At 40.4% G+C, this 25,100-nt stretch overlaps 1 protein-coding gene across 2 annotated transcripts in view; it reads right to left on the bottom strand.

Moving 5' to 3' along the window:
• grid1a (glutamate receptor, ionotropic, delta 1a) overlaps window positions 1-25,100 on the bottom strand; it is a 195,390-nt gene that overhangs the window by 117,807 nt on the left and 52,483 nt on the right. The window lies entirely within an intron of this gene.

Genomic DNA, 25,100 nt, shown 5'->3' with positions numbered 1-25,100 from the left:
CTCGTCCGGTGGCCGAGGCGCAGAAAGCAGGCAGCACCCCTTTCTCCGTGCCTCATTTACCCAGGACAGGTGTCACCAGCAAAATAGGCTCCATGAATATTTACATGCAAGCTACTGCTGCAGCTGGGGATGCAGTCTGCATGTTCAGTAGTTTAAACGTATTTATCTATTTATTTCTCTATATGTCAGTGTATAAAATGTTCATAAATATTGAAGGAAGAGAAAAGAAAATCCCTAACATAATAATAAATAATATTAAAATAAATGCCCTCTAGAAAATAAATGAGAGCTTGTAGGACGGGAACAGATTCCCCTGGAAGAAAATCCAAGGAAATGATAAGATAGGTAAACATAAAGATATTTGTTTTACAAAAAAAAAAAAATCTGACTTAATAGCAAAGATAATCCACTTCTCCAATTCCAACCACTATATATATTTCTTGATCCATTTCTATTTCTCACTCTATTTGTGTTGCCCACCATCGAGAGAGGCCATTTAGTGACAAAGCGGGAATCCATTACGGGCTTTCACTCTCTCCTCTGACCTGTGAAAACAGTTTGACTTTGTCTCATGAGGGGAGGGTTCTGAGTGAAAAATGAATCATTAAAGTATGTGACCACCTTTGCTACGGTGGCTGTCACAGCGAGGAACTGCACTTAGACTTGGCCAAAACCCGTGGCAGGGCAAAATAAGTGGAAAGACCTATGGCTCCGATGACCGAAGCAACGCGAATAAGGCCACCAGAGGCTGCAGTCTCAGCAATCATACAGTATGTCCTCCACAAAGGCAAACAGAAAGGTCTCTTAGAAAGATGCTGCTGTCTCCACTGTGTACCCTGGCAAGAGATAAAATTTGATGTTATGTCATGAGTGGAAATTAAATCATGTACATGTCATGTAGAAATTTGAAATTCAGAGCACTGAAGCGTGTAATAGAAATGATATGGAAAAAATGTGGAGCTAAATAAATCATGATAAAAAATTTTAATTGAATGTCTATTTATCATCAATTTGATTTATATTAACCGTCAGCAACAAAAGAAATCAATTGAATTGGAGAAGCCTTACTTGAATGTGCAAACTATCTTAAGTATGATGACGTTAACTAAGTGGAGTCAAATGTTTTCATTAACTGTGACAAGAAGGAAAAATACAAAGTGAGCAGAACAGTGAGAGAAAGAAACAGAGAGAGAGAGAGAGAGAGAGAGAGAGAGAGAGAGAGAGAGAGAGAGAGAGAGAGAGAGACAGAGAGAGACAGAGAGAGAGAGACAGAGAGAGAGAGAGACAGAGAGAGAGAGACAGAGAGAGAGAGAGAGAGACAGAGGTCAATTACACGCATGGCATGCAGAATCAAAGAGCCTCCCTCTAAATGCTTTTCTTCTGCTTCATTCCCCCTCTGATCTGCTTAGATAAAGTGAACATATTGGTAGGTCATTAACTAACCTACCAGATTTAATTGAAAAATACAAATTTGTCAAAGTACAATCATGTGTAAATAGTCATGGTTGAGCCGAGAGCTTTCCCTTTCCAATTAGCTAGTAGTAGAAGCAGACAGAGGGTGAGAAATGTCAATCAGAGGGCACTATGGTCGAAGGTGGACCAGTGGGTCTCCATATTTCAGGCATATCAGTCCTCTATCTTATAAATCAAGACGCATTAGGTTAGACATTTTATAAGACATGTGGGACATCCCCTTTCAATCAATATAGCAGGATGGTCAAAGCGGCAGCCATTTTGATGTGTGCCATTGCAAAGAAGCGTCACTGTTGTATTGGTGTAACGTTTTCTATTTCTATGCTATTTTAATAAATCAAAAGGACATTTTCTTTAAAATACTAGGCACGTAGACATGCTGGAGTCTAGTTTTGCTTGCAGCAGATTCTGCCACTGCTATATTCCCTGAAATAACAGACTATGGGATTGGTAAAGGACGAACAAGGCTTAGTTCCAGCATCTCAATGAAGCGTGTTGCTCCTCTTACGTCTCTGCAGCTTGATCATTTGGAGTTCCATTCAGCTAAAGCTATATAGGCCACCGCTCCGTGCATCAAATCAATCCAAAGTGGCTGCATACACAAACAGCTCTAGTGCTGCTGCAGGCTCGGTACAGAGGCTAATAACATATGGCATCGATGAAGGACCCTCACCAAAAAAGTACAGTCCTCGAGCACTGAAGTACCAAATTATAAAGTGTTTGAGGACTAAGTAGAGTTGTCTCACCTGTGTTTATTTTAATTTTTTTCAACGCCACCAGTTTGGCCTGTGAAGCTGGTGGATACCACAGCGTGATGACCACATGATTGTTTTTATTTTATTTACTTATTTATGTATTTATTTACACTTTAACTGTCTATGAAAGGACCTCGGTCAACATTTGTAGTTTTTTTTGTATGTGGTCTGTAAATAAATGGACTTAAAAAAAAATATCTGATAATGTTGATACAATTTTCAGAAGCATATACAGAAAGGGATTATCATAAACAAATCACTGGTGGTGCAGGCTGTGGTACACTGGACTCAGTGCTAGAATAAGATGTACTCTATAAAGAGGTTATTTTTCCTCAGTAAGTGAATTTCCTCGCTGTAAGACTTGATACTGTACTAACTTAAAATCAATCAGTGATTAGGGGACCAACCTATAAATCCGGTGAAAACATACAGTTCTTTATTGAGTGTGTCTCCAGATATATAATCTTTTATCCAGACTGAGAGCAAACGTTTTCATAGAGATGTTTGCTGTCAGTAATAAACTCCAAATTCAAAGCGCAAAATCAGTGGGAGAAATGAGACTATATTAAGAAAAATAATTAATGTATGATATTGGACATTATACTTGGTTTAATAATATTATATCACAGTAATTAAACTCTTAAAGCTGTGGATTCATTTTCTACATTCTTCTATTGTGGCAAAATAAATGGTTTCCTTACTCAAAAAAAAAGAGCTGACATCCATTGTAACAATAAGTGATTTCTGGTTGTTGTTTTTTTGAGTTCTCAGCTTCTGTTTTGTCACCATGAAGAATGAGCTCCAAGGTAGCTTGTACTGTACTTTGTAACAGTGGAGAATTTCTGACACGGTTTCCATTTATGATCCTAGGTCTTCTGAAAAGATAGGTATGGTGAAGCCTTTTACAATATCATGCTCGTCACACACAGAACTGATTTCCATAATAATCCCAGAGGCCCAAACGGCCATGAGATTATTTATGATTTTAGCAGGTAGCCTTGCGTTGGCATGATCAAATATACATGGAATTTCACCAAAGTGCAGTTCTGGGTTTATATACACTGGGAAAGGAAAGTAGTTACAGAATTTCTTATGTGGTTCTGGCTGTTCTAAGAAAAAAATGTATACATTCAGCTTGTGTTTATGGGTGTGTATGTATGCCAAGAGTGTATGATGTGTGTGTGTGTGTGTGTGTGTGCATCCCTTTGTGTATATGTGTATGCGCATGTGTATGTATAAGAAAGTGGAACGGAGAACATGGCTGCTTGAAGCCCCAGTAGCTCAGTCGCAGAGACAGAATACTGATAGAGAAGTCCACAGTCGTCACACTCCACTACCTCCTATCTCTCTATCTAGCCCTGGTCTTTCACTTCCTATTTCAGGCTTTCTCAAACATTTTATATTTGTTTCATGCACACTCCAAATGCTCAGCTCCCACAATCCACATTTCCTTCCCTGGTTAATACCTCCTACCCTCCATATTACCATGTCTCACTTCCCATTGCCATCACTGCACTCATTTCCTTCTTTCCCACTCTCTCTAAATACTTGTTAGCTTAAACAAGACTCAGGAGTCCCTCCAGCTTTGCCATCTCAATTAAGAGACCACAGCTCATTCAATGAGCCCTTAATCCATAGTGAGGAGTAACATGAACGCCTTTGCCCCTGAATATGTCCCTCTTAATATGGGCTCAAACTCCGGCCCCACCAGGCAGCTGTGTGCTCAAGTGAAAACTTCTTGATAAACTAGTGCAAAGAGTCTACATGTATTAGATCAGCTCTCCCGTGGACCCTCTCCTTTATTTTTTTGCTTGCTTATTTTGTTCTTAGTAAACCACATGACGTGTATAGTCCAAAACCAAAAACATATAGGCAGCTGCTTGCTTAACCACAAGGGGTAAACCCAAGGCAGCCAGCCAGCGTTCACTCATGATGGGCGGTTTCAAACCTCTATAATGTACAGAGGCATCTGTTTTCCAATCCCCTACTGCTCCCAAGGCTGTGCATCTCATTATAAAAAGAGAGACAACCAACACTTTGCTTTTTAGGCATTCAAAAAATGTAATTATGTGCACATATGGCCAGAGCCTTGAGCCCCCCCCAGTGTCGTGGCTTAGTGTGGGATTATGACAAAGTGGGCCAATGTGAATCCATTCAGCGCTCAAAGCCACATTAGCAGGGAAGACACCAGTGCTGTCATGGTGAGTGTGTGGATTCTTTCAGGCCAGCAAAAGGCAAAGGTCCAACCGCATATAATTATGGCTTATTCTGCAGTAGTGCTGGCACACTGTTGAGCTTTCTTTTAGACCACATGCACTGTAGTTTCATAGTGAGTGTATGAAAACGTGAGAACTCGTCTTACCTAGTGTAGAGGATCGGCATCGTTCAATTGGAAGCAAGAGGGGAAAAGAGAAACGGGGAGAGAAAACGGAGACACAAAGTTAGTCATGCAACAAACCAAATCCATTGTGAGTTAAAAGCGTCACTGGCAAAGTGGCATCTATCACTGTCATTCTTTGCACGTCCATATTTGAACAGTCATTAATCACAGAGTCTGGACTGATGTGGGCCATAATGGTACTCGCTAGTCCCAGCCCTTGATTATAATTGGCATGGACACCTAGTTTGAACTTGTAAAAGACCTCAAAGTAATCTCTAACAGCCAGGCAACTTTAGTGGAAACCCTCACTTACCAATAACCTCAGTGCCAGGACTTTCCAAAGCTACCTGTGATTTTCATGTTTTCATCCTAAAATAAGTCTTCCTGTAATTTCTGCGCAAATCTGCGTTGTACTCGGTACTCGCCTTCCTCGTGCAGCGAGGCCGGATGAATAATTCAAGTTACGATTCTCTATTTGCGATGCAAAAGGCCCACGTTAAATATTGTTCGTACATTTGTTCTGTGAAAGACCAAAAAACATGGACCTTGGCTAAATGGTGTCAGCTCAGGATGAACTACTATTCAGCATAAATTTCACTCTGACAGACAGCGGAGATATCCTTAAATAAATCCCAGGCACTCCAGAATGTGCTAAAATGCTTGGGGCTCCGAAAATTAACTTTATAGAATGAAAAGCCAGAAGATTTCCAGGGTATTTTTTAAATGATTTTACACAGCCTTGCAGTCCATTTCATATGGCAGCTGAGGAGCCTTACCAGTGGAAGAGCCAGGATTTTTAAACATTAGAGGCTTCGTACCATTTTGGTTTCCTGTTTAGATTAAACTCTGTGAGCCAAACCGTTCTCTGTACGCGCCATCAACCAAAGAAAACAAGTGATTGTAAGATGACTAAAAAAATACTCCAAAAATGAACAAAGCCTTATTTGTTTGATAGTCCCGGCCTTCATCCACTTCTCCCACTCATCTTAAGAGAACAAATAACCAATAATTAATCTTAATAGAGCCTTGTACATGATGAAGGATCAAGAAGATTATAGCAAGCAGCTTTAGTCACATATGGAATATTTTACAAACATTTTAAGTTGAATTGTGGGCTGGCTATGACGGGCATTATGCAGGTTTTGAACAGGTTTTGTGAATGATTTTGCAAGAAACACTAAATATGCTGTTCATTTTGTCGCGATACGTGTTTAATATCATATATATTAATATTTCCTAACAAGGAAAAACATTTTTGAAAGTAAGGTCAATCCTCAGCTTATCAATACAGGATGATTAAGTTTCTGTTAATGGCAATTAATGCTTTGCAATGAACAAAATCAGAAGAATTAAGTAGAAGTTATGTTTACCTTGATTATGAATTGATTTGCTTTAATTAATTAAGTAATGTAGCCTGGTCTGCAGCCTGAGCTTCAGCAATGAATCCAGTGGAGAGTTGGAACATTAGTAGAAATACACTATAATGTCATTGTGTTGACTCAGCACTAACATGCTGAACTCTGTGGAATGCACTTTTGACTGCACTAGTACAGTCTACAAATAGGGCCAGATTTCCGCACATAAAAGCACTGTGAATAGTTGTCTTGCACCACTGCAAGTTTCTAAAGACGGCATATAAATATAAATTTCATCCAAGTGCACCTCTTTAATAAATGACAGGTAGGGCTGTGTCTTCAGGCACAGAATACATGGCGAATGAGGTACACATCACAGTAAATCTGCCAGTCTCAGCTGGTACTCTATGACCCCCGTTTGCTGCTTCACTGAGGAAGCCAGTAAACAACAAAGTGTTCCTGTCATTCAAAGTGCAATTAAATTGCCTTATTTTACATAATGATTAAAAAGGACCACTCTACCGTCTTTTGCCTCATCTTCAATGGTAGCACAACAAATAAGTGGCGCAAAATTCCTCAACATTCCCTGCATCACGAAAGCTGTAGACCACGGCAAACGTCAGAAAAAGGGAGGCAGAGACCGGTTTGGCCCACCGACAGCGTGCTGGATTATATTCCCCAGTCACTTATGGCAGCTCTTCTATATGTGCAGTTAGCATACGGTGGGGTTCAGTTCAGTACATTACAAACATAACACATACTGGAGATATGTGGAATGGGACACCCTGATAAGCTATCTGAACTTGAGAATAGGGGTCCAGACAGTAAACAGATAATAGTTAAAATATGTTTGTGAGCTTGACGGCCAAGTGCTTTTTTTTTTTTTTTAAAAGCAGCTGAAAGCTGTATAGAGCTGCATAGTGGGGTACTGAATCTCAGCAGGATCAGTGGTACCCACAGCCCTTTCACATTAGAATCAGTGGAAATATAAAAAAATACAGAATTAATGGGTGTACTATATATTTAGTTTAGTGGATTATTTGTTGGGTGGTATTTAATAGACTCTCTTGGAGAGCCAGATTTCCCTCTGTGGATAGTAAAAACATGTCTTGAGGTGAATGCTTTCCCCGTAGAGTGGTGATAAGATGCTCTGCCTATTTGGACCAGACTATTCTGTTGGCTCTTATCAGCACATCTGATCACACAGCTTTTAAAATAGGTGGCCTGTGAGTAAATGCTCCTTGCTCTGTTTTCTCCTCCCCTGCCCTGTCACTGCAGTGGTCAATTAGGCTCCGTGGGCCCCTGATCCAACCCCTTTCAGACCCTTAACACCTTGACTGCAACCTTTCCTATTGTCTGTCTAGTCTGAGGCAACACACACACACACACACACACACACACACACACACACACAGGTGTACGTGCACGCACTTCTAAATGCATACCTGATTAATCACAATTAGCGCGCAATTATGAGCTAATAACGTGTGAGCATCTGTGTTTGCGTGTCAGTGTGAAGTGTCTGCATAGAGCTAGCTGTGCTAGTTTCTTGTGCCCGTCAGCATCTCAGTCTGTTTGTGTTCTGTGGCTGCTCCAACCTCTGAAACCTTCTCTTCAACCTCCCTCAGTGTGATCATTACTGCAAAAACCTTTATCTCTCTACACTGAATTCAACAGGGTAGAGACACTTCTAAAGACTTTCAAAAAGCCCTGCGGAGCAGAGCAAACACATCATGGAACACAAGACGACAATTCAGGCTTTAGGTTGAAATCTGAAATGCGGGTAAATGGCTATTTACAGAACAGCGCCCCGTTACATGATGAAAGGTGACAGTACAGAAAATGCTACATAATGTTAAACAGCTTTAGTTACTATCCCTGTTGGGCTTGTGTATGGAAAGAGTGTTTTTTTTGTGGATAAAGCAAGCGATCCAAGTCGGAATCAATCAATGCAATGTGCTCATTTAAATGGATAGCATGGGGACGCGGGAGAACCAAACATCACCCAAGGACAGCTATTATTAGATTTTTATAATTGTGGGCTGCTTGTTCATTTGCGGTGCCTCCTTCATCATAATCAAAGTGACACAAACGCAACACACTTCAACACGGGAGACAAAATGGACACCTACGCCATTGTCCTCTAAAGTAAGAATGCTAAATAAGAATCATGGTAGACTGAAGTGTAATACAGTGTCAACTGAGGCTCTGTGGATTTGGACCTGTACTCAAGATTTGGTTTTTAATTACCCACTGTGTGAATAAAGTTATTAAATTGAATTGAAATGAAACAACGAGTATGAGGTTAAAATGCAGACTTTTCACTTTACTCTCCAAGTAACTGATATTGTTCTTACTCTTTACCGAGTGCCTCTGCCCTGATGTTGCACATTAAAAAATAATCCCAAAGGTGTGCATTCCTAGGTTACAATCATTTGTTGGAGGACTTCATGGAGGTCGTTTACAGAGGGATGTGATGTAAATTCCGCAGGTAGTAGCCAGGCTTTGGTAAATGTTTGTCTGCTTCTCCTGGCCTGCAGTTTAGTGGTTTAACCTTGTTCATTGTGGTCCCCTCAGTGCGACTAGAAGACTCGCCATTCAAGAGAAACAAGTCAAGCCACTCAAAAGGTAAATACAATCACAATGCCCCACAGCAATACTTCACACCACTAGCTGTCAGTTAAGCCTTGCAGGAAAATGCCATTGCCAAGTGTCGTCTCTGAACAACAACAAATTATTCTACTAAAGGAATAAAATAGAAGCAAATATACGCTATGGAAAATTGACCTGTTATACACAAATGTAAAGTGCAGCCTGATTAAAATGTGCCATGTGTGCATGGTCCTGGACTTGTTGCTATTGATAAGAGAGAGGAGATGAAACTTAATATTGAATGTAAAGATAGATAAACTGGTGAACGTATTTTAAACAGATACGGGTGCCATCAGAACCAGAGACATCTGCTTCAACACGTAAAATCATATGGCTGTTATGTGTAATCATCATGTAATCATCAAAGTTTTTAGGTGCAGGAAGTTCTTAAAGGGAAATTGCAATACAACTACTTAATTTCATAACCTGATCACTTGATCTTGTCTCAAGAATAATAATAAGAGGGAGTACAAAAAAAGTTATTAATCCCTCTGGGGAAATTGCATTTTTTTTCCCACTCAGGTGTATATGACAGTCTCATCTGTCCTTTGTATTCTAGCTTCAAATTGTCGATAAATAGTGGACATTTGTCAAACAGGTCATTTTCTGACCTAGTACTGCCATGCAGAGGAGGATGTCAGATAAATCCCCACAAGAATTGTACATAAATTAGCTAGAAAAAAATAAAAATAACCAATGAATGCATAATATATCTGTGCTATTTGGTTATTTTTGTCACGAGTAGATGTGCTGTCAACAACGTGATTCACTATGCTGCATCTAGCCATGTACTGTTCCATGAGAGGGAAGGGGCGCTTACTCATCAACCTAAAATAGCTCAGGTTGATGCTTAAATGTCATGTTAAATATTATGTCGAGTAATCATACCTGTAATCACACTTGAAAATGTATAAAAAGGCGAGAGCAGCCGAGGCAAAATAGCAGGGACCATCTGCTGTGCATCCTCTCGCAGGTATGAATACAGACATGTTTTGAACTTCAGGGACATGGTGACAGACAGTGGCTTAACTTTACTCCTTTACAAGTGGTACAACATGGTGGATCTCGAAAAAGGGATTTACTTTTTAGTTTTGAGGGACTGAGAATAAAGCTTCATATTGGAAAATGTGTTGACTTGACCTGACGATTTACAGATGTGTCTGCAGGGACTTCTGTAGAGATCCTCACTCTTATTTCCTCACAAGCTACTGAATGTTATCGGTGCTACAAATCTCTTAGAGGACAAGGGTATCTGCTTTAGAAGCTAGTGCAACTGATGGACACTGTAATCCTTCACACCAGGTCAAAGTTGTGTAAAATATGTGGGTGTGATTTGTTGAAGAAAATCACACATAATACCAGGTTTGCCAGTGTTTTTTTCAGTGTATTCTCGAATCCACTGAGAATTGAGGAATACTAAAAACTTTTTATTAAAAAGAATAAATTTGTGCATTTACTTTAGCATGAATATATGTTAACTTTTTCCTCAGGTTTGCCTTTGTGTTATCATTATTGCCATCAGTTTATAAATCTATTTCAAATATAAAAAAATCCATAATCCTGTCCATACTTTAAAAATGCTCTCATGTCATAATATTCCACACCGCCTATAGCTCACAGTGGACTGGAGCAGATCCTGAAATAAGCACTCATATGTACTAAATTGAAAATGGATTTTGAATCGTGACCTCGAGTGTTTTAATTGAATCGAATCACGAGATACCAAAAGATTCATAACCCTACTTAATAAGCAGAATATCTAGAGTCAAGAGCTGACTAAAACCAAACAAACTTGTACGCTCTATGGTGACATTTTACTGGTGCTAGAATAAAGTTTCACAAATCAATAAAACGTCAGTTAATATAAACTGTGTGTGGTAAAGATTAACCTGGGAGTAAAATTACACCCTAGAGAAGAATTAGATTACTGAATTACAGTAACAAGAGCGATGTCATTATTTGCAGCCTCGGTCTTTTCTCTACTAACCATCTACAAATCAGCTGGGCTATCGATACCTCCCTAGCACAAGAGTCATTAGCTGCCTGTACATGCGCACAATTAAGTGACTACTGTCAATTCTGTGAGTATGGCAACGGTCCTGAAGCAGTTTACATGCATCCCCCAGCAACAGTGGAGGATTTTTTTGTACTTTTACTTATATTTTGATGCAGGATTTTTAATTGTAACAGAGAATTTTACAGTGACAATTCTGTCATGGCCGGAGCCAGAGCCTCTTTCACTTCCCAAGCAGAGCCAAACTGGAGCCGGCTGCTGCGCCCCCCATGGAGGAAATGCACCCAGAGAGGGTCAGCCAGTAAAAATGTTTTCGGTTCAATATGGGGGGAGGGGGGCAAAATTGACTTTGGCGCGCCGCCAGAGTTTATGTAATTAATGGGAAACACTGGGGTGGTTGGCAAATTGTTGGGTCTTAAGATTACTGTATAGTACGATCTTGGTAGATATTGGAGCGAAGAACGATTAATTTTAACTCCCAGTTTCCCTACATCACACATCCAGATAACATGATGAGCTGGACGCATGCAAAAGTATCCCATTTAAAAAGAATCACAGAATGATATGAATAACAGGAGAATGAATGAGATTACAACCTCGTCTTACTATGACTGTGCTTCAATCATAAATGGCTGAAATCACAACAAAATGTGATGATTTATAACATACGTACCATACAACAGTGTTCAAACAGTGCATTATATTCTGTTGTTAGGGTTAAGGCACAAAATAGGTATGTTTTTAACCTTTTCAATCATTTGACAAAATGCAGTTACAAGACAACTCACTCTTTTTAAGTGATCGATCGCTGTGAAATGTACCTTTTAAAAGGGCACGATACTAAAGTAACGAGCTGTTTTCTTCCTGCCAGCACACACTCGGGCACAATAATGTCAAACCTACCATATGTCAACTTGTAAAGTGAACTATGGTTGACTTTACTTACTTACTTGCACATGAAGATAGTGCTATTTTTACCGCCATTTTCAGTCTCTTATTTCACTCTTCACTCAACAATCTTCCTTTCTTACTGGTCATGAGAGGAGGAAACGGTATTGAACCAAATGACCTGGATGCAAACAGCCAATAGCTGGAGGGAATAAATGTGACGGAACATATAGTCAACATTTCAAATTTCACACAGCTCATTATTTTTAAGCTGCCTCACCTCTTGTGTTGCCAACTTTACTGATACCGCCGCTGTGAGCCAACAGTCGTTTGAGATGCCAATAAATGTTAAACACTACCATTGTCAAACTAGAGACCTCTGACTTTCAGAGAGCTGCTCCATGTTCCAGGCAACATCTCACAGCTCAAGAACGCTACTCTTCATGTCTCTAGATCAACTGGTGAAGAGGAAGAAAGCTCCATCCAGTCCACCGTTTCATTTATCCTGTACTTAACTCAAAACTTTTATGACACATTGAATTACTTAATTGCGTAACGCCTGGGTGATTTCATTTACCATTTGTTCCACATAAACTCCCAGTACACTGCTGTTTTTAATGTATTCTTTTTTTATTTAAAACAGCAAAACCTGAAATACCAGAATAATAATAGCTGTTATCCTATCTCTAACCTGTATGAGGCATAGCATGAACATTGGACTTCCTATGAACACGTACAGTACAAGTGTTCACCCGAGGAAGAAATGCCTTAGAATGTGCAAATGTTTGATAAATTGGATTTAGCCTGGAGATAACCGTCTGTGCCGATCAGATTGCAGCGCTCTTAGAGTCAAGTTTGAGGGCTTTCTCCCCATAAATGGCGCAGATTTAAGGTTGATGTGTCTGCGCATCACGCACTGCCGCTCCGATAGTGCCCGGCTGCAAGTCCATGTGAAATGCAACATCCGGAAGATTCCTCTCAACCCTGTCAGACAGAGTGGTCGGATCTCAATGTGGACACTGGAGAAGAATATTAATACCAGGCCTAGATGTAATCAAGTTAAATCATATCAAGATACAATCTGGATACAAGATCCATTTTAATGCAAGGTGGAAAGGGGGCCCTGAGTGTTTCCACAGAGATGTAGAGACAGACATGGCGGCTTTCTCCACTTTTTACCTGAGAAGCAAACCTCAGCTGAAGCACTAGGACAGCAGCCAACATTCACTGCAGTCACTGTGCTGACTCAGCCCAGACAAGCACATGTTAGCTGTTGCCTGTTCTGAAGGGGCTGTGGGTGTGTTGCATTGCGTCCGTTGTCATTCATCACTGTGAGTCAGCTCATCGAGCATAGCAGGCATTTCAAGTGGACGAAACACCCCAGAAAATGGCAGCGAATGATTTGCGGCAGTACTTTGATTACATTAATCACAATATAAGCACAATCACAATTAGTTGAAAAGGCTTACAATGTGTACCAATAGACAAAACACATTCTCATCTTTGGGTGATTTTAGTCTTCTGTTTGTGGATTGGAAAAGAAGGAAGGAATATAATTTCAACCCGAGGACCGCACGCTTACCTTCGGGCAAAATGGACCACGGCTAAGATAGAAACCCGGGGCGTCCACCACTGAGCCACCTGGTCCCATCAACACACATGCAAGTCCTTTAGAGGAAACAGATGACAGCAAACCCTCACCTCCACAATCCTCCCTCTAATTATCACGTGCATTTTAGATGTTGCTTCAGGTTATCAACAGCTTCTAATCTTGCTGTGATTATTCTCTTAAAACAAAGAAGTTAGCGAACAACAATAGCGTTATTCATCAGCTATTTAAACAGCTCTTTGCTACAGTGACATGAGGTTGTTTTTTTGTTGTTTTTGTTTTACTGTAAATGGATTCTAACCGGCGGGGGGTAGAGTGTGAGGGAACAGTCTGTGTGAGCGGTGTGACAGAGAAGGGCTGTTTTGAAGTTTGTTTTTCTGCTCTCATAATCCACCTACTCAAACTCCTCTGGAAGGAGGTAGAGCTGTGCTGAAAAAACAGCAGTTTGGAGCTTAAAAATAATTATAACAACAATAATATTAATAACTATGTATTAAGCACTCTTAAAAACAGTCTTTACAAAGTGCTTTGACAGACAAATCATAGCAAAAGCAACAACAGAAAGCCCAACAGTGAGGTCAAAGTCAAATTCCAACACTGATAAAACAAGTAGTAACACTAGATGACATAAAAAAACAAATCAATTCAATACAATGATTAAATAATAAAAAAATAAAAGCATAAGCAGTAAAAAAGAAGACATCACATTTCTACCGGGCTGGTTCGTATGGGGTCAACATTTCTGCCATGTAGTTTAGACCCAGACGTGCTTTAAAAGTGATCAGTAAAATCTCTACAACAATTCTAAACACACAGGGATCCAATGGAGAGAAGCCAGGATTGGGGTGATGCGATGTCATCTGTCAAAACCAGTGAAAAGCCTAGCGGCTACAATCTGAACTAGTTGGAGGTGAGAGAGTGACTTTTGGTTGATGCCAGAGTGGAGGGAGTTACAGTAGTCAAGTCTTGAAAAGATAAAAGCATGAATTACTTTTTTTTCCAGGTCAGCGGGTTAGAGGATTGATTTGATTTTGGAGATGGTTCTTTTTAGAAGTAAGCAGGACCGGACTACTTTTGTGATTTGAAGCTTAAATGGTACTCCTAAATTTCTGGCAGTGGACTTTTTATTGGCAGGTAAGGGACCTAAGCTCACTTTCAATGGGACTGAATAATATTATTTGTAATTAAAATGAGATCATGGTTTACCTTGAGGAGGGCTGTTTCTGTGCTATGTAAAGATCTAACACCTGACTGAAACTTCTCTAAGACATTATTAATGAGACAAACACAATTAGAACTGGATAAAATGTCAACGCAAGAATAGAGCTCCCGTAAGACACAAACCACACCCTGTCTTTTGGCTCGACAGCCAAGGAGATACAGAGACACAGTGCAGAGAGGAGGATATTAGAATACTAAACGAACATTTAAAATGGTGCATTCCTCTTACTATAGTGCCTCAATGCTGTTCACAAAAATAGGCTGGTTAAGTGCATAAGTAGTAGCAACCTGCTTTACAGTTCAGTTACAATAAAGCCATGCATGACTGAAGTCATGAACGTTGCTCCCACGTTGCACTGTGTAAAGTCCTGTCACTGTCTCGATCATGAATAAAATCCTATTGGCTAACTGTATTAGTGCTTTGTAAATGCAGCTCTTCATACAGCAATGGTTGATGAGCAGAGTTAATTAGCAAGCGGCAGGATGGCTCTAGGGTTTATGTAATGTTACACCCACTCTGTCAGGCCAGATTAGCCCAGCACAGAGGGGAAAAGGGCATGAACAAGCAAATGAACAAGGGAAATAAAGGAACAGATTCCTTCCAGTCTGGCTGACTGCCAGGCTGTGACATAGCCCATGTTGAAATCCTGCAATTATGTTGGGATACAGCTGGCCACAAATCGAGAGTAATTCAGCACAGCAGAACGTCTGAGAAAGTGTGGGGAAAAAAAACAAAAAGGGAATGATTCTAATTCATGGTAATACTCCATGTCTCCTTCTTCATAACACTCAGCACAGTTGATCCATCCAGAGAAGGCAACTTTCACAATTGGGAAAATAACTACCTGACAATTAGTTTGACTATGGGAACAGTGACTTGTGCAGTGCATTATTGCATCACTCAACACGCTTTATAGTCCAGGTTTCAGTACATTCACTGCCTGCAAAGTTATTCAAGAAAACTTTAAAAAATGACAGCTCCCTCACAAGACTAGTTTTGGGCGCTAGCAACTTGCCCGTATCTCTGTCTCATCATGACACAGAGGAAGGTGTATGATGTAAATACACGTGGAGCTGAAAAAACTGCATGTTGCAAACTTTACAGAAGCTGTCACACACAGATATGTGAGTGCATGTGGCAACCAGCAGCATGTTTCCTGGGAATGTGCCATGAGATCTCCCGACACACAGCTCTAAAGGCCAGCGGTTGACATCTAATAGCGGTTTAACATCCCCTCAGCACCCAGGAAAACAAAAAGTACTTATGCTCCTGCAGGGTCCCTTTAAAATCTCCCCAAGTCTTGCCTTGCTGGGCTGTCATGCCAATTAAAAGAAGAAAATAATGAATGGGAATGGATTATCATGCACTATTTGTTCATATCATTCTAGAGGCAGGACACAACTGCAGTCCTGTTGTGCTTTTTGTTTACTCCATTTACAGTATGATGTGGTCAACAAGCTCAAGCCTAAAAATCGGTCCAAAAGGTTAAGCTTACATGTGAGAGAGAGCAGCCGTTTGGTTGAATATTAAATAGAATCACGATCAAGTCACCATGTGAAAAGCGGTCAGTCAAAAATTGCTTCAATTATGGCCGCTGTCACTGCTGCTACTGTTAATTTATAAAATTATTGAGAGAACCTGCCAAGCTCCCGTCCAACAAGCAAAGATCACATCGACTTCAGGCGCAGCATTCCATGTTTTCGGGAACAAAGTGATCTCAGTACATTGTGAAATGCTTTAGAGAATAAGGAGTAATCACAATTTGTGCTATCACCATTGAGAGTTATATTATGTCGGCATAACAGGAGAACAGCTGTGCCTAAAAAAATAAATCTCAGCTTGTGTGAATTTCATAGTGCTATCAGTGAAATGATCTGCTTGTCTCAACACACATACTTTAAACATCAGTCTATACATAGAGTCTCTAGAGACATATATAATAGTAAAATCCTTTAAGCATTGAGTGCATTGCTGCAGTTGCCCATTGATTTGCTGAGTAAATGAATACATTCAACAGCTAATGTTGAAACATCTGCAGGGCATTTGAGCAATCACAGTCTTTGGACCTTGTGGGTTGAGTGCCACCCACTGTGATGAAGGTATAACACAACAGAACAGAACCTCAATCCCAGGCTGACCCCTCTGGGGTGTCACACCGACCTTGGCATGCATATAAACTGAAATGCACACACACACTGTCAATGAGCAAGGCTCAGCAATGACATACAGAGCACAGAGGAAATGATGAAGCATTATGTTGCTTTGACCTTTAATGGCCACTTATTTAAATCAATTACAAAAGGAAAACCATGCATAATACAGCAATTTTACCCGTTATAATTGGAATATGAGCAGATGCAGCTCACCAGTGCGACTGAGCCGGATGTATAAAAGATTGGTACGTACAAAAAAACATAAATACACACACAGGAACACAACACATAAACTGCTGTTTATAAAATATCTATGGCCAGTGAGAATGTGGGCACCACACACAAAATTCAGAGCAGGAGGACATGGTTTTATAAAACCAGTTATGGAGAAAACATAAGGCGAGAGATGTAACCTTATAATAAAAGATAGAAGAACGTTTCTGTAGGTTGTGCAATAAAATAACTCAAAACCATATTTATAGACTTAATTTTAATGAATTTATAACAAGAGATGTATTTTATTTTTTTTATTTTCTATTACATTTGAGTAATCATTTCCTAGTGTTGATGCTGTTTTCACTTTATCCTCAATTATGAAGCACTTTAGAATGTCTGTTTTAATGCGAGCTATCACCGAATCAAGTCGAAATAAAGAAGCTAAATATTTTCATTTAGACGATAGTGTGGAGCACGAAAAAGCCGATAGCCGATTAATCAGGCAATACAGCCCAGAAGTGTGATTTGACTTGTTGCTTAGAACGTTTACATTGAATGAGTAATTTCGCTCTTTTGTTCTGTCAGCTTTCTTTGGCTAATGATGGCTGCATCAACCCCCTCTTCTCGTCCTGTATTTGGAGGTCCTTGATCAAACAGGTTCTTTAATCAAAGCATGGTCTGCCGGCTCCTCAACACTTTGTGTCTCACCTGGGAGAGGAGTGGAGCTTCCCTAGACAGGTAGCGACTTTGTGAGCTGTCCAAAGCAACCAGAACTGTAGCGTGACAAGCTGTGCAGTCCTTTCATAAAGTCTATCAAAGGAGCAAAATCACACTGCTTTTGTGAGACAAATGAAAGCAAAAGCAAATAGATGTATCAGATGTGCCTGGCAAGTCTGTTTTGTATAATAAGCAGTCCATCATCTTCCCTACGTCTGTCTCTTTGCGTTTCTCAGTCTGTTTCTGCTCAGGCGTTTCTTCCCCAGAGTTCACCACCTCCTAAAAGAAGAAGAGAGGAGACGGGTACAGGTACATAAATGGGACCCAGGTGCTACTCATCGTTTCATAGAGTCTCCTTTCACCTCTCAGCTCACCTGCTCTTGTTTACCACACATTGATTGACAGCACATATGCTGGACTGGTGCGATGCTCCCTGCTGGATAGGTTCATGCTGCATGACATTTATCCCCAAACATTTAATTACATTGCTTTTTTCCTGACTCGTATAATAGCTTAGACAAAGTAGTTGGGTCTTAAACAACCTCATTTGAATAATCCTATAGTGAAGAAGATACATTTACATAACCACAAGATGGATTCCACTCAAGGATTGGATGCTTTGAATACATCTTTGGATTTCATTCCATCTCCTAAAATTGGCTGGGAATTCATACTATTTTCTGGAAAATCTGGTGACTCTTTTAGAAATGCAATGATTTCATGTTTCCTAGAATGTTTCAAAGCATGGTGCATTTAAATAAAACACTATCATAAGGTCATTCTATCATATTTCTAAACTCTTTGAATATGCCTTGCCAATATGTGTCCTTCCTAATAAACGGCGATATCCATTTTTCAAAGGCTTTTGACTTATGCTGCCTTCATGTGCAGAGCCCTCAGTATCTCAGCCTGATCAAAGCAGTGTCCACAGCTCAACGAGACAAGGCCGGAAGATCTCCAGATAGAGGAATAGATTAGCATCATTAATGGCAGTGACACAGGGACTTAATTGTGGCTCTTGTATTCAGGCTAGCGTGGCCCCCGGCAGGCTATCTCTCAGGATGAAGCCCGGCCGACTCCAGCAGTCACAGAGAGGCAGGGCTGACTGATTGGCTGAGATGCTAATTTCATAGCGCTATAACCATGGCTACACTTTCATTTCATTTGGAGAGAACTGCTTGTTCATCTTAGTGCATCCACTTGACAAGCAAGCTAATTATCAGTGGCTGGGACTTGCCCAAAGATCACCAGATTACTCAAGAAGAAACTGAAGGAGCATTTTGTGTAACTTAAGAGAGAAAGTACAACAAAAAAAAAACTAGGAGGTAAAGAGCTGTGAAGCAGAGTGATGAATGATAGTGATTTAAGTGGTATTTGGTGCTGATGCATAGAACTTTTAAATCTGTATAACACGTCCTCAATAATGAATAATAATTGATAAGAGGAGGTAAGAACGAGTCAACAACAAAATATGCGGTCCATTCATAAAATATTTTCCTCTTACAATTACAATCTTTTAGCAGTTTCATTCAAATGTCAGGTACATTTCAAACTTGCACTATTGGAGACTTTCTCATGAGGATGGTTGTCATGTAACGCATGAGATCTATAAGCATTGATACACGGGACGTTTCTTCAGCAGTCATGTGGATGAGTACATGGTGGGAGGCCAGTCGAACTTGTGAATCCTTAGTGTTCCCTATGATTTTCTGTTTTATCTCAAATATTACTTAATCACATGTATTCAAGTACTGTGCTTGAGTACAATATTGAGTATTTTCATTTGATGCTGCCAAGGCTCGACCCGATTATTTGACTATTCAGATATTCATTAGAAGTGTCTGTTTGTTTGGGATTTAAAAAACGCATGCAACTTTTGGGATATGCTTCTTATTCAATAACAAATACAAACAACAATGATTTAGAATAATCCTTAAAAATTAATGCATTTAATTAAAGTGAAAGAAAAGTGTTGCAGCAAGATCACAGCCGGGAGAAATTTGTGGCTGAGTCCGTCCTGAGTCATGTCTGGCAGACGACCAAGTCAGAGCCCTCGTCATGGCTGCTCGTGTCGGAGTGTTCTCCAATGTAACTCATGGGTGGCTCGGGCCAAAAGGGCTGAGCAGAAGCCTCCACAGGCTGCATTACGCACAGGCTCGCAGCCGGGCACAGTCGGGGGGGGGGGGACGTAACGCCCGGAGACAGCAGCCTGAAAAAGACGCTTTAGAGGGCCAGCAAACGCGACTTTGAGGTACGTCTATACTAGCGCATACATATCGGTGAGGAGAGGAGACGCTGAGCGCGGACAGAGGCATTCGTGCACCGTCCACACGAGGTGTAAAAGCAGCACTGCTGGACTCATTGTGAAACAACTTTGTTGGTAATAACATGTGCGGGTGAGGCCTCTGAGTGTTTGACAGAGGAATTGTGCTGCTTCAGTGACACGAGTCCTTGCTGCATACTTACCTAGATCCCCAGATTTGCATATGTATTCATTTTGGACCATCACCTTGTTTGTCAGCTTTCCGGGGATCAGAAAACTGTTCTGTTATGTTCATCTTTACAAAAGAGATCTGAATCTTTATATGGGGTGGGGGTGGGCGCCCAATATGGGTCAACTTTGAGGGCCTCTGTATCCTAAATAGTCATTCTGGTCAAATCAAACCAGGTTCTAACACTTGCACATATAGGTTAACATGTAGGGAAAAGAATTGTTCAGATCGTAAAGGTGAGGTCACAAATGATTTTTGATGAAATGCCCCAGCAACCGTCTTTCAGTGGTATAAAATCAGTAAATGTGTTTCTTTCCAGTATAATTTGTTACAGACTTCAAAAAACATGTTCCAACATTTAAATGTGGTCCACATGATGTAACTGGCCAAAAACAGCAGTGGCTCTGAACTGTGCCTACATAAATTAAACCAATACTTCTTCATCACTTTCTCTCATCAGTGATATTTATTCAAAATGGAGTCATCACAAGCACACAGGGGTTGCATATCATGCGTAGAAGTGGTTCGGTTGGTTGAATGAGTTCCATTATGCCGAGCAAACCTAATCAATGGCAGAGCTGTATTTGAGGGAATATGAAGGTTTATTCAATAATACTCAGGGCTATACAATATGTTCATAAACTGAGCTTTGTGAAGAGTGAAGAACCCTTTCCTTTTCTTTACTGAACTATCCATTTCCAACAGAAGGGCAGACGATGAAGCAAAAGAAAGCACCAGAGATAAAGGGAGAAAATGCCACATGGCTGCACAAGGGAGGCCCATTTAATTTGCCAGGACCAAACCATGACCAAAGCTGGGGAACAATATGAATAAATGACATGCATTATTTCACATGGATCTGCTTTTACTTTCACTGTTTTTGTTAACTTTGCCATTTCCCTGCCCTCCCCGCTCACAGCGCCACACCTGCACAAATGGGAGCCTCTGAATTAAGTCCAGAGCTCCAGCCTGTTCCTCCGCTCCTTTGTCAGGCTAAAGAATTCCCCTCATCATTGTGCCGCTGTGTAAATGTCTCCTGCTTTGCTGATGGATCTTCGCAGGGTGGACTCAACAGCAGGGTCTGATTGAATTCCCCACCATTAGATTAATCTTGAGCAGACACATGGAGCTACCTGCAGACATAAAATGCATATGTACATCCATATGAATATGAATAAAATCATACACCAAAGAAAAGCAGACAATCATCATGTAGAGAGAAAGGTACCACTAAACATTGTACCGTCGCTTGGTCTTGGGCGCACACACAGTCCACAGTGCATGTACCCTAATCGGATTCAAACAATCCACTCTTCAAACCCAATTACCTACCTATTACGACCACAATGCAAGATGACGTAATAAGAGTTGACAGCTATGATTATTTATCCTGACGTGATTGTACTTTGCAGGTAATTACCACTTCTAATGTGAAAATGTCCACTTTTCCTATCAGAGCGCAATGTTAAGGTCCTTTGGAGGCAGTCGAGCTACAAAACAAAGGTCTATGCAGATAATTAACTCCTTATATTCAATGTAAGCATAGAGGATTTATTTTTGTTAACTGCAGGTCATATTTATAGATTACCGCATTGCTTTCTATAACTGTAATTCCCATGTATATGGGGTTTATCCATTCCACCCTTTATCGACTCCAAATGGTTCAAAGTGCAGTTGCAAAACTTTTATCTGGAAGAAAGAAAGACCTGCATTGGTTACCAGTAAAATATATAATTGATTTTAAAATATTTAGTATTTGTTTTGTAAGCCTTGGATCAGCTCCACAACACATTACTGATCCACTAACTGCACATTCTGCCCCTAGATCCCTCAGGTCATCCTCACAACAACTCTTCTTGGATTCTGTGAAAACAATGGAAGCCAGAGACCTCTGTTAAATAATGCAAACTTCCAGAGACAAAAGTGAAAGCTTGTTGCAAATACATCCGTTAAAAATTGAAGCCATTAACGGTGATGGAAAATAAATGAAGGCTCTTATCTTTAGGTTTCTGCTGCAGTCTGTAATTGTTGTGATTACATTGAATTTATGGTTGACTGAGCAATTATATCTACTTAAACTGAAAACCTAATTTTGAGTCATCGTAATAGAAGGACTGCTTACGGTTTTTGAACAGTGGTATCAGATTTTCTGAGTGAATTTCTCTCTTTCCTTGTAGTCCAACATGTTTAGTAATAAAATTGGATCCAATAGTTTTGTCTGGTTTGCTTCTGCTGGACAGCTGTTGGTAGATAGGGTAAAGATACGGAGAAGGACTTTGTTTTGTTCCTTGGCATATGTTTATGTTTAGAGGAAGGAGTTGGAATTAATCTCTGTGGAACAGTTGGTTTACAACACAGCTGTTTGTGCTCAGGCAAGGGGGTCATTTTCAACAATCTTGCTGACTGTCAAAGTACTCCCTGCAGTAGTTGGTTCTTAATGAAACTTTTTCAAGTTTCACAGGGAAAAGTTGCATGAATGTGTCCCGTTTTGCATTCATTAATTTTTTGTTTCATTTGTGAGTTTGAGTCTGTAACGAGGATAACATGCTACAGTTTCTGGATTAAAACCTTACAAAAATTGTATAGTGACAATTTACTAGACTAAGATTTACATTGTTTTTGGCTACCAACATGTAGATATGAATGCTTCAAATTAAATTGAACTCATTATAGGCAAATTCAAGAAGCATTCATTATTTTATAAAAATGATATCCGACAGATCAACTAAATCTAAGTTCTGATGCTATTAAAAGTTCAACAGTAATGAAAAGAAAAGACTAACCACCGGTGTGACGTCGAATTGAGGACAATTCCACAAGCCCTGTTATAATAATGGTTGTCATACGGCAGACTTCTCTGTACTTTTGTAGCAACAGCTAATAAACAAGGACCATTTTTCTGCCATTGCTTTGGGTTTTATCCAAATTTGAATCATACACCTGAAAAGACTTTTACTTTTAGGAGAACCTTAAATGTGATACAGTACAAATGTCTGACAAATGTTTGACTTTCGGACTACATCTCGTATGTAGTCCGAGATGTCCTGAAGTAAAATGTATCAGTCATCGTCAGGAATTATTTATTAAATTATAAAGCCCTCGTTAGGAAACCAACATTAGGCCCTAGCATATGGTTAGCTACCTTAGCCTGGAGCAGCTTGAACATTATGGAGGAATTACTCTACCAGGACAGATCATAATCAATGTGTGCCAAGCTTCAACATTAGGGTAATCCCCCCCCACCCCCCCATTTCTCTCCAGCTATATCGTAGGTGATGCAGTATTTTAGAAAAGTAAGCAGGTGTGGACACTGAGGTCATCGAGGTGCTGCTGCTTTCTGCCTCCACACCAGATGGCAAGCCAGCTCCACCTCTTTCTTCTCTTCTCTCCACTCATTTGTTTCTCAGCTTTACAATGGCTGGCAGTCAATGCTATTCTTGCTGAGAGAGATATTGCCTACTGCCAAAGATGGCACCGTGAGGCCCGCCGTCAAGTCAAATGAATGCAGATGCATGTATGAGATGCAAGCGGACTGTTTACAGCAATAATTTCTCTCAGTGGGGGTTATCACTGCGAAGCACCCTGTGTATAGATCATCTGTTAAACACATCTCATTTCTCTCTCTCTCTCTCTCTCTCTCTCTGTGTCTAATTAGTTCTACCCCGTTTTGTACTAATTTACCACAGCACTTTCGCACCGGCCCTCAAATCTCCAAAGGTGTTTAAAGATAAATGTGTCTGCGCTATTGTTGTCCATTTGTGTGCGTTTGTGCTCGTCAGTGTGTTCCGCTTGATGAAGACACGTCTTGCCGGGATGATGCATACATGATAAGCAACTGTGAATCAAGCTGAAAGCTGAAAGGCAGCATTGGAGAGAAAATGACAAAGAGGGTGACAGAGAGACACTGAAAAGAGAGAAAGCGCCGCTGAGCCTCTGGGCTGGGTAATTGTAATGGTGTCTAATGAATAAGGTCATTACAGTTAATGTCTTTCAGGGCATTATAGTCTATGTGTTATGTCCTTTATACACCCAGGCGAGGCCTGGATTATGACACAGAGGCTAAAGTATAATTTCCACCACTTGAATATATAACAAACAGATAGATTATCTTTCTATTTTATTGTCTTACTTTTATATTTCACACTTGTTCTTGTGCATGAAATAATGGAGCCACTCTTGTCTGTGGATTAACTCAAGTGTCTGATCAAAGGAATGAGTTGTCCTGCTGTATCAGTTTGTTTAATGAAATTATCAAAAAAAGAAAAATTCTAGAATATCTCTTACTAACAGCTTGTAATAATCCCAGCAAAGCACTTGGAAATTAAAACTGCTACTAGAAAAGCAACAACTATTTTGGTAGTTGATTTATCATTTCTGCATTTTTCAAGAAAAAAACGACAGCTATTCCCAAGTTCCAGCTTCTCATATGATTGGCTGCTTTTCAGAACATTGTGATCAGTTTTCACTTGTTTTCTGACATTTTATAGACCAAACGATTCATCGAGAAAATAATGGGCAAAATAATCAATAATGAAAATAATCATTAGTTGAGGCCTTCGTAGCTACGTGCTCCTGCCTCGGAGCCACTGACTTCTAGCACATGTCGCTGCAAATGACCCTTGACCTTGTTGGTTGCCCCCAGGACCTGCACAGCACCATTTGTCTTGATGTGGCTGACAGTCTGTCTATACCCAGCAGGTCCTCTCAGGCCTTACTTTCGGCCACTGACCCGCGCTGATGAAAATCCAGGCCGTCTGTTGGCTTTCCCAAGCCAGGCTTGTTGGCACATGGTGCAACCCACTGCCACCCACAAATACACCCATGAGCACACTTCGACTGTACACAAATAGCACATATGCAGGCACTTTAGCACAGTTACTGGTGCACGCATGCAAATACTGAACACATAGATGAGAGTATACAACAAAATACACATACCTGCACAGTTACCATCTTAACGTGTCTCAGCTGGCGCAGAGTGGCTGTACTAACACCATGACTCCGGCCATATGGCCAGTGACATACTGCTCTTCATTAGGGCTCAAAGCGACAGCCCTCCGGGGCTAAGCTGTGACTCACTGGCGCATCATGGCAAAAAGGATTAGACCAAAATGGCTTTTACCTTTTGAACATCCACTGTAATGCTTAAAAAGCAATGCAATGACTTCAAATAA

The sequence above is a fragment of the Cebidichthys violaceus genome, unplaced genomic scaffold (assembly GCF_023349555.1).
Source record: "Cebidichthys violaceus isolate CVI_PGR_0920_01 unplaced genomic scaffold, fCebVio1.0.p SCAF_10, whole genome shotgun sequence".
Lineage (NCBI taxonomy): Eukaryota > Metazoa > Chordata > Actinopteri > Perciformes > Stichaeidae > Cebidichthys > Cebidichthys violaceus.
The sequence above is the reverse complement of the archived record's forward strand: the minus strand, read 5'-3'. Positions and strand labels throughout refer to the sequence as shown.